Genomic DNA, 16,295 nt, shown 5'->3' with positions numbered 1-16,295 from the left:
CTAATCAGTGCTGTTAATTGGATGTTAACAAGCAATTATCAACAGTAATTGGCATTAATTGAGATTTACGCACACAACTCGCTAAGTATTCTATAACATAGTGCACCTAAATTCTAAGTCACATAGTTGAAAAGGGGGTGTGGTCAAAGGCAGGGTGTAGGCATTTCTAAAATATATGCACATTATTATAGAATACACCTGATCTGCACCTAATTTAGGCATCGGGGTGTACACCAAGTAAAACGGGGCCTAAATGGATACATTCAAATTTGGTCATGTACAGAGCCACTCAGCATATTCTATCCTGCTTATTTTCGAAGGAGAAGGGCGGCCATTTTCCGACACAAATTGGGAGATGGCCGGCCTTCTCCTAAGGCCAGCCAAATCGGTATTCGAAAGCCAATTTTGGCTGGCTTCAACTGCTTTCCGTCACACAGCCGGCCAAAGTTCAAGGGGGCGTGTCGGCAGTGTACCGAAGGCGGGACAGGGGCATGGTTGAGAGATGGCCAGCCTCGGCTGATAATGGAAAAAAGAAGGCTGGCCCTGACGAGCATTTGGTCGACTTTACTTGGTCCCTTTTTGTTCACGACCAAGCCTTGAAAAGGTGCCCAAACTGACGAGATGACCACCGGAGGGAATCGGGGATCACCTCCCCTTACTTCCCCAGTGGTCACCAACCCCCTCCCACCCTCAAAAAAAATATTTTTTTTTGCTAGCCTCTATGCCAGCCTCAAATGTCATACCCAGCTCCATCACAGCACTATGCAGGTCCCTGGAACAGTTTTTAGTGGGCACTGCAGTGCACTTCAGGCAGGTGGACCCAGGCCCATCCCCCCCTACCTGTTACACTTGTGGTGGTAAATGGGAGCCCTCCAAAACCCACCCAAAACCCACTTTACCCACATTTAGGTGCCCCCTGTTACCCTTTAAGGGCTATGGTAGTGGTGTACAGTTGTAGGGAGTGGGTTTTGGGGGGCTCAGCACACAAGGTAAGGGAGTTATGTACCTGGAAGCAATTTGTGAAGTCCACTGCAGTGCCCCCTAGGGTGCCCGGTTGGTGTCCTGGCATGTCAGGGGGACCAGTGCACTACAAATGCTGGTTCCTCCCATGACCAAATGGCTTGGATTTGGCCGGTTTTGAGATGGCCGCCATTAGTTTCCATTATCGGCGAAAACCAATGGCGGCCATCTCTAAGTGCAGCCCAAATGTTGAGATTTGACCGACCCAGACTGTATTATTGAAACGAAAGATGGCCGGCCATCTTGTTTCAATAATACGGTCGCGTACGCCGCTTTACAGGGCCGTCCTTACAGATGGCTGCCCTTATAGATAGGTGCCCCCGTTCGATTATGCCCCTCTATATACCCTTGCGTTAATTTAAGTCTATTCTATAAAATTTAGACATACTTTACAAAATATGCCTGGGCATATTTTTTGTTTGCACGGATTTTTCAGGTGACGTATATAGAATCTAGCCTTTAGCATGGATTTTTCCAGGTGTCTACATTTGAACGCCATTTACTCAATCTGGCTCTAAGTGCTTCCGCACTAACTGCAACCTAAGCCTAATGCACTAATGCAAATATTATTGCGCAATCTGAAAAGGGAAATGCTGAATACACCCCAACAGTTGCCATGTTAAATTTTAAGTTACCATACACTAATTTTCTGTGATAAGCCATGGTAACCTCAAAATCTAATGCACTTTTGTGAAAGGACCCCATATCTCTTTCGAGCTGCTGAGTGGGGCTGCAGGGGGGGGGGGCAAGATTCCCTGGGCTCTTCGCCCAAGTTGGGCCTTGCACTGGCAAGGCTTCTGGAGGCAGGCAGAAAGTTCTGCTTCCTCGGTCTGTGTCTGTCCTGCTCCTGCGTGTTGGAATCCGGGTGATTGCATTAATGCAATAACCCAGGTCCCAGCTCACAGGAACAGGGAGTGACAGACCAAAGGGAGAAGGGGATGGGGCGGCAGTGGCCCTATTTGGGGGGAGGGGTGGCGACCTTGCCCTGGGCCCAGCTCTGTCTCTCAGTGGCCCTGAGCTCTTTCACTCTTTTTAACTGGTATCTTCAGGTACAGATTTAGTTCTAGGAAATGTGGTATTAGTGACTTATCTGAGGGATTCACTGAAGAGGATGGGCTGGCTAGTTAACAGGACTGGAGGTGGGATACCAGCTTAGATAATGTAGTAGACCCAACTGGTGCTTTGTTATGTTTTTCTTTATATATTGTTCATTTTTAATGTTTAATGCTTATTCAATACGATGTGTTTAAACTGCTGTTTACCACTTTGGGTTCCTCTTCTGCTAAGACAGCACTATATAAATATGTTAAATAAATAAATAAATTGATTAATACACAAACTGTACAAACACTGAAAGTGCAGCCACATTAACATAAAATACTGCAGTAATTTTTTTCTAAACTTACTCCAAGACAATGAGAACAGAAGACGCTTGCATTTAACCAGGACACTGAAGGCAATAATTTATCCACCCCCAGCTCTTTTAAAAGTCTGATTTTCTCTCAGTTTATTTCAATAGGAAAAATGCTCAGTGCATGTCGATCTTCCTCTATAATTCACAGAATTGACAAACGCTCAGATGAACAGTGATCTGGAATTTAGTATTTACAATAGCACAACTTATCTTGGTGTTTACAGATGGTATTATTGCAGAATAATTACTTATGGAGAGCAATAAATTGCAAACCTACACTATAAAGATATGTTTTACTCTATTGGTTGTGTAAACAGAAGATCTGATAAAAGGTTACTTTTTAAAGAACAAGGCCTTAACTTCCCCGAGGAGAGTAATAGACTTTTCAACTAGACCTCAATGGGGTTTCTATCATCGGCTTGAGTCTCCCTGAAAAAACTGAGGTGGGAAACAACTCCCTATTCCCAATATTTCTGACCATGGCAATTTAATCGGTTCAGCCATTATTCAGTTCTAAACGGTTAAGTGCTTAGAGGTTAAAGATAAGCCTGCTATTTATGCGGCCTATTTTAATCACTAAACATAGCCAGTTTGGCGCTAAATATCCACGCCTAACTGGCTATGTCCCATGATATAGCTCATTAGTATTCAGCGGGAGATAACCAGTTATCTCCCACTGAATATCTGCAGTTAGGTGCTGAAATGCTATTTAACCAGCCAGGAGCTATTGCTGGCCAGTTAAATAGTTTTGAATATCAAGCCCATAGCGCATAAATCACCATTAATGTTATTGTTTCCTTACTAATCTGCAATGTGGTAGAATTTCCTACCTAATTCCACAAGGAAACTAGCAAACTATAACTTATTTCATAAAATGTTAAAAGTATTTTCTTTTCTGGAAATTTGAAAGGCTCACTAATTTTCCTGAGAACCACCCAGTTCTCTTTTTTTTGCTAGCCACACTGAAATTAAAAGGCATGTGTAGGATAGGAGTGTCCAATGTAATATAAAGAAATGAAAGCTGTTAATGGCAAATTGAAGTTTTCAGCACACATTCCATTCCTTACAAGTTGAAAGGCTCTCAGATGTTACTTTTTCATTTTATCTGCAGTGTAGTTAACATCATTAACATAAACATAAATATAATCAAACTAGAATAGACCACATAGTAGGAGGAAATCCAATCCCATAAACCATAGGAATATGGTCTAACTAAAAGAAAATTTTTAAACAAAGGAATTGCAGAGCGTCAATCTATAAACTAAATTGAGTGACTCAAGAATCCAGAAGTGTTAAGAATGCCCTCTATCCTCTAAAAAAATTGTAACTAGGAGGGCTCATAAAACACATAAGTATTCTGATTCAGAAAAACTAAATATTTACAGGGAAGTCTCAGTTGAAACCTTGCTCCCAGAGAAACCACATAGGGCTTATACGCTAAGAACTTCTTCCTCCATGTTTGAGTTCATTTAGATATATCAAGAAATATAGACAATTTTCCTCCCATAAAAGTGGAGTCCGAAAGCCTGAAAAAGAGGCATTACAAAGCCTCTTTATCTTGCAGAAAAACAAATGCCACTAATAGGGTTGATCATGACACCACTTCTTCTGTAGAGGTCTCCAAAATTTGAGTTATATTTAAACTATCAGAGGAAACACCCACAATTAAATTAGCACCTGGAGAGCCTGAATGCTGTCTAGGAACTGGAAGATGATAAATCTTATGAAGAGGCGGAAATCCAGAATCAGAATAGTTTAAATTCTCCTTTAAAAATCTGTAAAACAGATCTTTAAGAGATATGGTCAAAGTTTAGGAAAATTCAAAATGTTTTACATTTCTGAAAGTCTCCCATTATATGTCACTGTGTTTTTTTGCAAAGGGGGAGTACAAGCTTTTTCCTTGACCATATGTACCATCCTGCCTAGCTATAGTTCTGAAGAAATGTCTGGCTTTCCCGTTATAAAGTTTACTTAGTACTGTATGTTCTGTTCCACTAACAAAGCAAACACCCACCATTCTTTTACTCATGCTATAGGTAAGGTAAGAGGGCAAAAATGCATCAAACAATGTGGTTTGTCCTTTCTGTTATGTCGAAAATAAGTTACAGCACCCGCTGATTCAAAGGGCAGAGAAATTTTCACAATGCAATTGTACCTGCTATGAAAAATACCAGGTTTGCCTTATACAAAGCTTGCCCTATCATTTGACATTTGATGATTCAGGGGCTTTGCAGTAATATGGCAGAATGTTTCTTCCTTCCCCACAGAAGGGTTTGTTGGGTGGGGATGGGAAACAACAGCACCCTTTAGAAACTGCTAAAATGCAGATCCAGTATCCAGCAAGTGCAAGAAGCTTGGATCTTTGTAGGGGATTGCTCAGGCTTTCAGGGAGAATATCAATGTCAGCTCATCTTTCCAGATTGAAAACCAGAAGTGTAATTAGATCTCCTGGTTTACACTGCCACTATGATGCCCTCAGGTTGTGCTCCAATGGGTTTTCATGTCAGCAGGATTTCTTCAGTGGGCTGCAGTTCTGCATTCAATCAGGTAAAAGGTCTGCTGCAATTAATTTACTGAAAAGAGAAACAATAGAAAGAAATGTAGCCTTCAGAGTAAAGTTCTGCTCTATTGAAATGTATTTAGAAATTATTTCATTAATAAAACTTGAGTTAGGCGTGCAATTATGAGTCACAGCATGCAGATCTTTGCATAAACGAATTGACTAATTAGGGGATTGTTTTAGTAAGGGGGCCTGTGCTAGCATCAGTACATGTTCTTGATGCACGCTGAGGCCCCCTTTTACTACAGCAGGTTAAAGGCTATCTTTAAAAAAAAAATAAATGGCTGTACAGTACCACTTACCGCACGGCCATTTCAGGGGGGAGCACTTACCGCCACCCATTGAGGTAGCAGTAAGGGCTCTTCCGCTAACTCAGTGGTAACCGGGTAGCGTGTACCTGATTACTGCTGAGTAAACACTGGTGCTACAAAAATAGTACATTTTTTTTAATAGCGCCAAAAATGGTGTGTTCTGGGGGTGGGAACTACTGCTGGGCTGCTGCGGTAGCCCAGCAGTAGTTGTGGATTAGCAAGCGGTAAGCCCACTTTGGGCTTACCGCCACTTAGTAAAAGAGCCCCTAGCTGATAATAATCAATAGTTGGCGTTGACAAATGCTAATTTTTCAAAAATTAGTTGTTATGCATAGATCAGCCCTACGCCCCTATTCTATAACTTGCGTGCCTAACTTATGTGCAACTCCAAAGGGGGCATGGCCAGGGGAGGGGCATGGATAGGTCAGGCATGTTCCCAGGATTTAGGTTTGCAGTTATAGAATACTTCCATATTCACGCTTAACTAACAGTAGTTGGGTGTGAGCATTTTCACCAGCCTTTGCCTAGCGTTAGTGCTCACATCCAAAGTTAGGCGCAAAATTGCGCACTAAGCTAGTATTCTATAAAGATAGATCCATGTAGAACTGACTGAGAATACCACACAGCTTATTGTATATTTGTAATACACTGTGCTTCTAGAAGTCATAATTCAAGTGTGCTGAAAATTCAAATACAAGTTTATTCCATTTGGAGAATTGTATGCTATGTTGTCCTCTACATTCTAGCAGAATCAAACAGGAGACAGTCTACTGCAGAAGTAGAATAGACAACCAAACAGCAGCAGCGATCCAAGGAAGAACAAATACAGCAAAAGTTTATCCAAATGTCAGCTTTAATGGAAACAGGACCCAACATGGCCAAGTTTTGGAAAAACCTTTGTCAGGGGCCACATAGGTTTCCACTGAACATTCACAGATTCAAAGCATGTACTGCAATACCAGCATAGAAAAAGTTCTGGTCCAAATTCCAAAAGTCAGTAACTGACCTTTGGAATTGGACCAGAGCTTTTAATCTGTGAATGTAATGTGGAAACCTATCAGGCATATTTTCGAAAGAGAAGGACGCCCATCTTTCAACACAAATCAGAAGATGGGCGTCCTTCTCTCAGGGTCACTCAAATCGGCATAATCGAAAGCCAATTGTGGGCGTCCCTAACTGCTTTCTGTTGCGGGGATGACCAAAGTTCATGGGGCATGTCGGAAGCCTAGCGAAGGCGGGACTTGGGTGTGCCTAACACATGGGCGTCCTCGACCCATAATTGAAAAAAGAAGGGCGTCCCTGAGGAGCACTTGGTCGACTTTACTTGGTCTTTTTTTTTTTGTTACAACCAAGACATGAAAAGGTGCCCGAACTGACCAGATAACCACCGAAGGGAATCGGGGTTGACCTCCCCTTACTCCCCCAGTGGTCACTAACCCCCTCCCACCCTCAAAAAAATTATTTAAAAATATTTTTTGCCTGCCTCTATGCCAGCCTCAAATGTCATACTCAGGTCCATCACAGCAGTGTGCAGGTCCCTGGAGCAGTTTTAGTGAGTACTGCAGTGCATTTCAGGCAGGCGGACCCAGGCCCCCCCCCCCCCCCACCTGATACACGTGGTGGTAAATGTGAGCCCTCCAAAACCCACCAGAAACCCACTGTACCCACATCTAGGCGCCCCCCCTTCACCCATAAGGGCTATGGTAGTGGTGTAGAGTTGTGGGTAGTGGGTTTTGGGGGGCTCAGCACACACGGTAAGGGAGCTATGCACCTGGGAGCAATTTCTGAAGTCCACTGCAGGGTGCCCGGTTGGTGTCCTGGCATGTCAGGGGGACCAGTGTACTACGAATGCTGGCTCCTCCCACGACCAATTTGGTAATTTCTGAGATGGGCGTCCTCAGTTTCCATTATCACCGAAAATCAGAAACGCCCAAGTCTAAGGACGACCATCTCTAAGGTCGATCTAAATTTCCAGATTTGGGTGTCCCCGACAGTATTATCGAAACGAAAGATGGACGTCCATCTTGTTTTGATAATACGGGTTTCCCCACCCCTTCACGGGGACATCCTGCGAGGACGTCCTCAGAAAAACTTGGGCGTCCCTTTCGATTATGCCCCTCCACGTGACCCCTGATGAAAGCTTTTCCGAAACTTGGCCAGGTTGGGTCTTGTTTCCATTAAAGTTGACATTTGGATAAATTCTTGCTGTGTTTGTCCTTCCTTGGATCGCTGCTGCTGTTTGGTTGTTTGTCCTCTGTATTCTGCCTGGTTAGGATGTTAAATGTTTTGAGTTCATTACTATTTTTAGTTCCAGGCAAAATTTCAACCATTACAATGGTTGTATTTTGGATGCCCTCTCGGTCCATTAAACTTCAGCATGCTAAAGATCATTAAGGACATTTTTGTCCCAGAAAAACAATTAGAAAGTGTTTTCTGGATATTAGTTTGGACTGCTGATTTTAAGATGCATCTTTTCCCCTCTGGCAGAACAGAACCATCACAGCTACGTTCTAATGGAAGGTGGAATAATCCAAGCCCCTTAGGTCCTCCAATCTTGATGATCCATGAAGATTGTTGTAATAAGTTGTCATTAATTACTAAAACATATAGCGCAGCAAAATGTTCAGTGCAGAGCTGCAGTTTTTATTATTGGACAACAAACACAACTTTGAAGTAGAAAAACAGGCTGGGAGAATAGGCTTCAGTAAATTTGTTTTGATCTGGTCTCTGAGTGTTGAAGATTGCCCCTGATATCTCCAAAAATAAATTATTTTGATATGATGCACACTATATTCATGGATAAACATGTGCGGGAAATTTGAGGGCAAAATCAAACTGGGTATATTTCCTCTTGAGATGCTTAGCTATGTTGCTCAAGGTCATTTACTCAAGAAATTCGCTAACAAATGAGCCTGTGTGACTACAAGCAGGGACAAAGACAGACCTTGAGGGGGAGGGGGCCAGATCCCAAAGTGTGTGTGTGTATGGGGGGGGGGGACATTTTGGCCCACTTCCCCGCTGCCATCCCCTGTGCCACTGCCACTGCCATCGCCGCTGCATGATGGTAACTTGACTGGCGGGGGTCCCCAACCTCCACCGGCTGAAGTGTTTGTCCTGTGCTGGCTCACATTGCCTGCCCTGCTATGTTCTCGGTTGCACCATGCTTTCTCATTTTAATGAAACTGAGCTTGCGTGAAGTATCGCACATGCTCAGTTTCACTAAAATGAGAGTGCACGGCATGACTGAGAAGAGCAGGGTAAACAATACAGCGAGACCAGCGCGGGACAAATGCTTCAGCAGGCAGGGGTTCAGGACCCCCACCAGCCAAACCAGGGGCCTCAGAGCCAATATGGGAGGCCCAGGTCCCCTGTGACCCCCCCCCCCCCCAGCTACACCACTGACTACAAGAGATCCATATGCTGCAAATACCCTATGAAGAGAACAAAACTGATTGTGGCTCTGAAGACTGGACAGTTCTCTGCTGAGTGTGTATCTATATTCTTCCAAAACCACAAAGTCAGTTCTAACTATTCAGCCAAGTATTATGCATTCAAGTTCAAAGTTTTGTAGAACTTTCAGGGACTGCGCTTTTTTACTCATTAAAGGGTCCTTTTACTAAGCTGCAGAAAAAAGTGGCCTTAGCACGCCATAATGTGGGGTTTTCCTGCCTGCTAAGGCCATTTTTACCACAGTCAGCAAATGGCTGATTTTCCAATTTTTTGAATTAATGACCATGCACTAATTTTGCCATTAGTACACAGCCATTAAAAAATTAGCGTGTGAGCACTTACTAACACCTATTTTTTAGGCAGTAAGGGCTGTTGTGCCAAACCTGCGCTAATGTAGATGGGCTAAACTGATTTGCGCTGTCACAACCACTCTCCGCCCCAACATGCCCCCTCCTGGCACGCAGGTCCAAAATTTATCATGGGACGCTCAAGCACATCACACGGTAAGTCATTTTAACCTGAAGTAAGTGCGTCCTTATGCTTAGCGGAGCTTAGTAAAAGAACCCCTAAGGGACAGATTTACTAAAGTGTGCTATTGTATTAGTATATGCTAAGGGCCCTGTTTACTAAGCCATGCTAGAAGCGCGTTAGTGTTTTTAGCACGCGCTAGCCATTAGGATATGCTAATTGTGTATGTTCCCACAATATTCCTATGTGCACTTGCTAAAAATATTAGCGCACCTTAGTAAACAGGGCCCTATGTGAATTAACACATGCTATTTATTGCGATAGGACCTGTTTAATAACAATAAAAGCAATTCTATAAGCTGAGCCTAAATTAAAACATCAATTGCATGCCAGTGTTTACAGAATATTAGAACTTACATGTAGGGGCTGCACCCGGTGGGGGGTGCGCAGTGGCGATCTGCCCCAGGTGGCAGCTGACCAAGGATCGCCACTGGGATTGGTGCTGTTAGGGGTCCTTTTACTAAGGTATGCTAATGGATTTATTGCATGGTAATGATTAGTGTGTGCTAAATGATGACATCCATTATATTCCTATGAGTGTCTTATCATTTAGCATGTGCTAAACATTAGCACACGCTAATCCCCCCAGTTTACAAAGTCACACTAGTGACTGCCGGTGCACTAATGTCGACACAGCTCATTCACTTTGAATAGGCTGTGTTGGCATTGACGAGTGGCAGCTGCTAACACAGCTTTGTAAACAGGAGGTAAATCAGCACACCTTAGTAAAAGGACCCCTTAGTTGGGCAGACTAGATGGACTGTACAGGTTTTTATCTGCTGTCAAATAGTGTTACTATGAGGCCTATTTTCAAAGCACTTAGTGGCCCTTTTACCAAGCTGCAGTAAAAAGGGCCCTGCATTAGCGACGGCGGCCATTTTTGCTGTGTGTCAGGGCCCTTTTTACCGCAGCAGGTAAGGTACTTAAAGCAAAAGTTTGTAGGCACTTTTGTTTTCAATCCAGCAAAGCTTGCACAGAAAAAAGTGTTTGTGTAATTTTTATCCATGCATTCAGTAATAGCAAGTATTACATTAACTGTTAGGGATGTGGATTGATCTTGAAACAGCAAGAACGTAATGAAATAGGCTGTTTTGTTTCATGTCATTTCAAAATTAAATGAAAATGATTTCCCACAAATTGCTAGATTTACTAGACTGTGCTACCTTATTACAGTGCATTAATGCCGTTACTCGCATTATTAGTAAATAGATCCAATTACATAAAAATGAGATGTGCGATAGGTAACATGTTTAATATTTGTTAGGTAACATGTTTAATATTTGTTAAGTGCATGGTAATATAGCAGTGCCTTTCATTAATTCTAGCCATGTTCTTTTTTTTTTTTCATTGTATTTCTCTTTTTATTGGGTTTAGTGCTATTTACTTTTGTGCACTCTTTGCAAACAGCACATGATAATAAGAAAATGAAATAAACATGTATACATGAGTAGAAAACAAAATTGAAAAAAGAAAACCAAAACCCCACCAAAATAAAAAAAAAAGCAAACAAAAAACAGTCCAGCTGATATTCAGCGTGCGGTACCCAGCGTTTTTTTTTTTTTAATGCAGACTGTCACTGGATAAATTAGCCCCAGATACCCAATGTTCAGCCATGTCAGGGCACAGGTATTGAATATCCAGTGTTAATTTAAGTTGTGCTGACCGCCACAGCTTATGCAGGTGTAAAATTAGGGATGAATTCTATATATGGAGTTGAAAAAATTGGTACTGAAAAAAACACCATTCTATAAGCCATGCTTAAAGTTAGAATAGAGCTTATGCCCGGGAATCACGCCTACCTTACCTTATTGGGGGGGGGGGGGGGGGTCCCAGAAATTTTATTGAAGTTTGCTTATCTTATTGTTTAAAATTCAGCATGTCCACCCGTTTATTTTTTTTTGTTACATTTGTAACCTGCACTTTCCCACTCGTGGCAGGCAATGGAGAGTTAAGTGACTTGCCCAGAGTCACAAGGAGCTACCTGTGCCAGGAATTGAACTCAGGTCCTCAGGACCAGAGTCCACCACCCTAACCACTAGGCCACTCCTCCACTCTGCTCTTGAATAAATATATTTGTTTCCTCTTTTAGTTTCTGTGAGATTGAAAGTCTTGACCATGGATACGTTGGATGGTAGTCCACCACAGATCTTTAACCATCTCTTACATGTTTCTAGTAAGCAAACTCTAGCAAGTAGGACAGACCATTTGACTTCCAAATGTCTTCTGTGATGTTAATCAGCCTGCCATTAACTTTAGCAATATCAAAGTGTTGTCACTGTGCATCTCTGGAGGATGAAATAGAGCCTAGATGGAAAAGAGCACACTGTGCATAGAGGAATCTCGTCACACATTATTAGCTTTGCATAAATATAGCATCTTCAAATTGTTTTATGAGGGATTGAGAAAGATATGCCAGCTGCAAATAACTGATATGCTTAAAGACCTGAGATGCAATGCATGATGGTAGTAAATAGGTAGAGTTTGAAATTGAATGTCTGATGACAAGACTGCGTTAGCTAGCTAAAAATTGTGCACACAAATTTGGGAATGTGCCAAATTTGCATGTGTAATTTAATTGAATAATGAGCTAATTAGCTCTGATAATTGACATGTTAACAATCAATTCATAAAGGCAGTTAATACATCCCAATAATTGGCACTAATTAGATTTAGTTGGAATTTACGCACATAAATTTAGGTGTGGCATTCACACCTAAATTTTATGCGTGAGTTCAAAAGGGGGTATGGAAATGGGAGGGTCATGGGTGGAATGGGGGGGGGGGTTACTAACATTTATATGCATTGTTATAGAATGAGGAGGAATAGCCGTGTACATTTACACCACGTTTCAGTTGGTGCAAATGGTCACGCCTAAGGTTAGGCACAATTCCTTGGCATAAGCACAATTCTATAAACATCATCTTACTTTAAAGTTGGCTTATAGAATAGTGCTTTATTTGGTGCCATATATAGAATTCACCCCTAGATGTCCTCAAAGAGAATACAAGACATGCACTGCATGGAGAACAAAATGATTTTCACGGGTTCTAAGTTAGTCTAGTTGTTAAATAATAGCATGTCTTCATAATTTATTTAACAACAGTCTTAGAGGATAGTATGACAACCTTTTTGCCAAATCTCATTTATTGAATATTTTATTTAATTGTTATTGCATTATTTCTACATATGATGGTAGCATAACCTAAATATTGATAAAACAATGGCTGAGACAGTGGTTCTCAAACCTGGTCCTGGAGGCACCCCAGCCAGTCAGGTTTTCAGGATATCCACAATGAATATTCATGAGAGAGATTTGAATTTGGGAGGAAGTTATCAGTAGAATGTCCCAGGAGATCTGAAGTTAATGAACACAAATTAAGCCTAGGCAGGCACATGATAACATCTTATGAAGAAGATCAAGGCATGACCTCCAAAGAGACAACATTTTTCAAAACTAGACCACTACATCATCTGTATTGGAATGTACATGCAAAGCCCATAATAATGTTTGAATTGTACATTCCATATTGAGATTTTTACCAACCCTTGTTTGATATTATTTATGATTAGAGTAGTTCAATGCATAGAAGTCAACTTTTCAAAATTACTTGGGCTGCTAAACCCAATGGAAATTACCTCTCCATAGACACAGTAAAAGATTTTGTTCAATAATGAGAGCACTGAAGCACCCACAGAGCTTGCTGCTATGGTTCAATGACCTTATAGTCAGGATGTTAAAAGAGGGAATCCGGAGCTGTCCAAGAACATTTGTGATATAACATCTACATCTGATTATGGAAATTTTATGAAAAATGTCCAAACATCCAGCAGCGAACATGGCCATTTTCAAACCAGAAAAACATCCAGGTTTTTGTTTTGAAAATGACCATTTGCTAGACTTTTTTGTGCTCAGTGTATAGGACCAAGAAAGAGATGCACAAAAGCAAGGATGTATGGGGGTCCCAGCATTTTTAGTAGATTGGCCACACAGACATTCCAGCAGAGCAGTGGGGTACCCTAAGGGGCACTGCAGTGGACTTCAACTAAATGCTCCCATTTACACATCTCACCATTAGCCTCTTATATTGTATGGCAAGTCCTAATTGATTAATGCAGGAATGACTACTCTCCATCCCTTGACATGCTCCCTCATTTAAATAAATAAATAAATAAATAATAATTAAAAAATATATATATATATATATATATATATTACCACACAGCATGTGGCAGTTACCACAAGATGCCTGTGTATGTCCCAGGGTGCGCCATTTTAAGCTGCATTAGGCACACGTTATCACAAAATACATTTTAGTAAAAGGCAAAACAAAAAGGTGTCACCTTATATTTCTTGTTGACCTTTATTTATGCACATTCAATTGCATTAACACAGCAATCACACTATTTGAATAATATTGACAAAGCACTTAAAAGTCACTCTTGTGGTAAAATGATGTCATCTAAGGCCTTTGATTTACCCACAAATCTCTGCAGAGCTCTTTTATTGCAGCAGAGAATTCTTCTGTATAGGATACATGGAGTCAACACACTCTAGATACTCTGCAAGGAAGTGAGATAGGGACAGAGTAAGATGATATTTTTGAAAGGCCCATACTATATTTGACATGTAAAAGTTGTGTATTTGAGCTCTGTCCATTCAACTAATATATCCAGGGTCTAGTATGCACCAAAGGGGATGATGTCGCTGTGCCATTTCCTTAATTTGTTTTATTTCTATGGTAAATACATAAAGTTTTTAAACAAAAAGCTAAAGCTCAGGGGCACTAACCACATTAAGGGCAATTTTTACTAAGCTGCATTAGTTGCTAGTGTGTGTCTAACATAGCAAAAATGGCCTAATGTGGGACACGCTGAAGCAGTGATTCCCAAACCTGATCCTAGACGCATCCCAGCCAGACAGATTTTCAGGGTATCCGCAATGAATTCAGTAGAGATATTTCTATGCACTGCCTCTAGTGTATGCAGATCTCTCTCATGAATATTCATTGTGGATGTCCTGAAAACCTGACTGGCAGGGGTGCCTCCAGGACCAGGTTTGAGAACCACTGCGCTAAAGCATTCCATGTTAGTTGTGCCACTTGAAGGTGCTAACTACATGCTAAATATATATATATATTTTTGTAATTTTTTAGGGAGGGGGCATGTCAAGGGTGATGAGTAGACATTCCTGTTAGTGCACGGTAATGTAGATGCACTAACTGATTAGTGCACAGATAATGCAGGAGCCCTTACTGACTCCTAAATAGATGGCGGTAAGTGTTCCTGTATTAACTTTAAAACATGGCAGTGTGCTCATAGCAATATTAGTGCATGGCCACTAATGAAAAAATAGAAAACTGTTTTTTTTTTTTTTTTTTGTGAAACCCCACCTTTGTGGGTGGGTTTATTGAGAAAAAGAAAAGATAAGAAATCTTGGTAAAGTGCTTTTAAAGCACATGCGGATCTAAACTTTCTGAGGTGAGCTGGGGAGTTCATAGCTGCCAGTTTGGCTTGCCTTGGTAGAATTGCACAGGAATGTAGATGACTGAACATTATTACATTGCAGGAAGGGGATGGGCCACACAGCTCTGCCTGCATACAAATGGGAGCACACAAGCAGGCAGGCTAATGGACCATTTTCACACATTTTGAGGGAGGTAATTCAGTGAAGCTGTAGGATGATGATGCACCCACATGAGTTCAGGGAAGGGGGAGAATGGTGGCCTTCCTAGAAAGAGAGCTTGGGGGAGGGGGGATTTGAGTTCACCTTGGGTGAACATATTGTCTCTTATTGAGCCAACTCTGATGGTTGAAAAGATATGGTCTTAGCTTCTGGATGAGATGGGAGAGAATCCTATAGCGGGGAAACCCTGTTACTGATGGTTGCAGAGCCCTATTAAGAGTTGGTAAGCCCAAACCCCAACAGGGAGAAACCCAAGAAGCTCCTCTTAAAGAGAGAAACAGCAAGGGAGAAGTCCTCCAGGATACAATCTGCACTAGTAACCCAAAAAGGGAGAATGCTCCCAGGGTGTGGCCGGCACTATGAGCCCAGCAGAAGAAGATAGCTCTTGGGAGAACAGCCAGTCCTCGGAGCCGAGGGAAAGCTTCCAGGAGGATACAGCAGGGTCAAGTGTAGCCAGCCTGAAAGTCCAGTAGCCATCAGCCCAAGAGTGAGATCTTGGGGACTGGTTCAGGGTGGACCAGCGTGGAAAAGAAAGGAGGGACCTAAGCAATACTGCAACACTCCCACACAGATATAACTAAGAAACTGGGAAGAGTTTATAGCTACTACCTTGGTAATCAAGATGGAAGGGGTTTAAAGGGGTGTGAGAGACTACTTATTTAACAAAATTATATCCCGCTCCATCTAACGTTCTGGGCAGGTTACAAAAATGTATTCATAATAAAAATAACAAGGACATAAGAACAAATTGACATACTCACTAAATGGTAATATCTTTCATAAAGGGAAAGGGCAATGGGACTTGATATACTGCCTTTCTGAGGTTTTTGCAACTATATTCAAAGCGGTTTACATATATTCAGATACTTATTTTGTACCAGGGGCAATGGAGGGTTAAGTGACTTGCCCAGAATCACAAGGAGCTGCAGTGGGAATTTAACTCAGTTCCCCAGGATCAAAGTCCACTGCACTAACCACTAGGCTACTCCTCCACTCCCACAATCTCAAAACTTCATGGTATAACATATAAAAGAAGGGACATGGGTAGATCTAATTTCCATGTACCTCATAACATATAGCAGAGAAAAAAATGAATCAATCTAATTTCCATATGCCTCATAAGTTACTGGTTCTGAAAATCTGGGTTAAAGGCTAATGCTATTGGTTTGGGTGCATAAATTAGAAAATATTTGATATACTATTTTAAGAGGTTAAGTAACAAGTCTGTTTGTTTATGGTAACTGAGTTAATGTGGTAAGAAATCCTCGTTTCTTAGCTGCATGACACGGTGTATATGTAAATAGTTTAATAAAACCTGTTTAATTTATT

Source organism: Microcaecilia unicolor, chromosome 4 (genome assembly GCF_901765095.1).
Source record: "Microcaecilia unicolor chromosome 4, aMicUni1.1, whole genome shotgun sequence".
NCBI classification, from domain to species: domain Eukaryota; kingdom Metazoa; phylum Chordata; class Amphibia; order Gymnophiona; family Siphonopidae; genus Microcaecilia; species Microcaecilia unicolor.
This window is presented reverse-complemented; position numbering follows the sequence as displayed.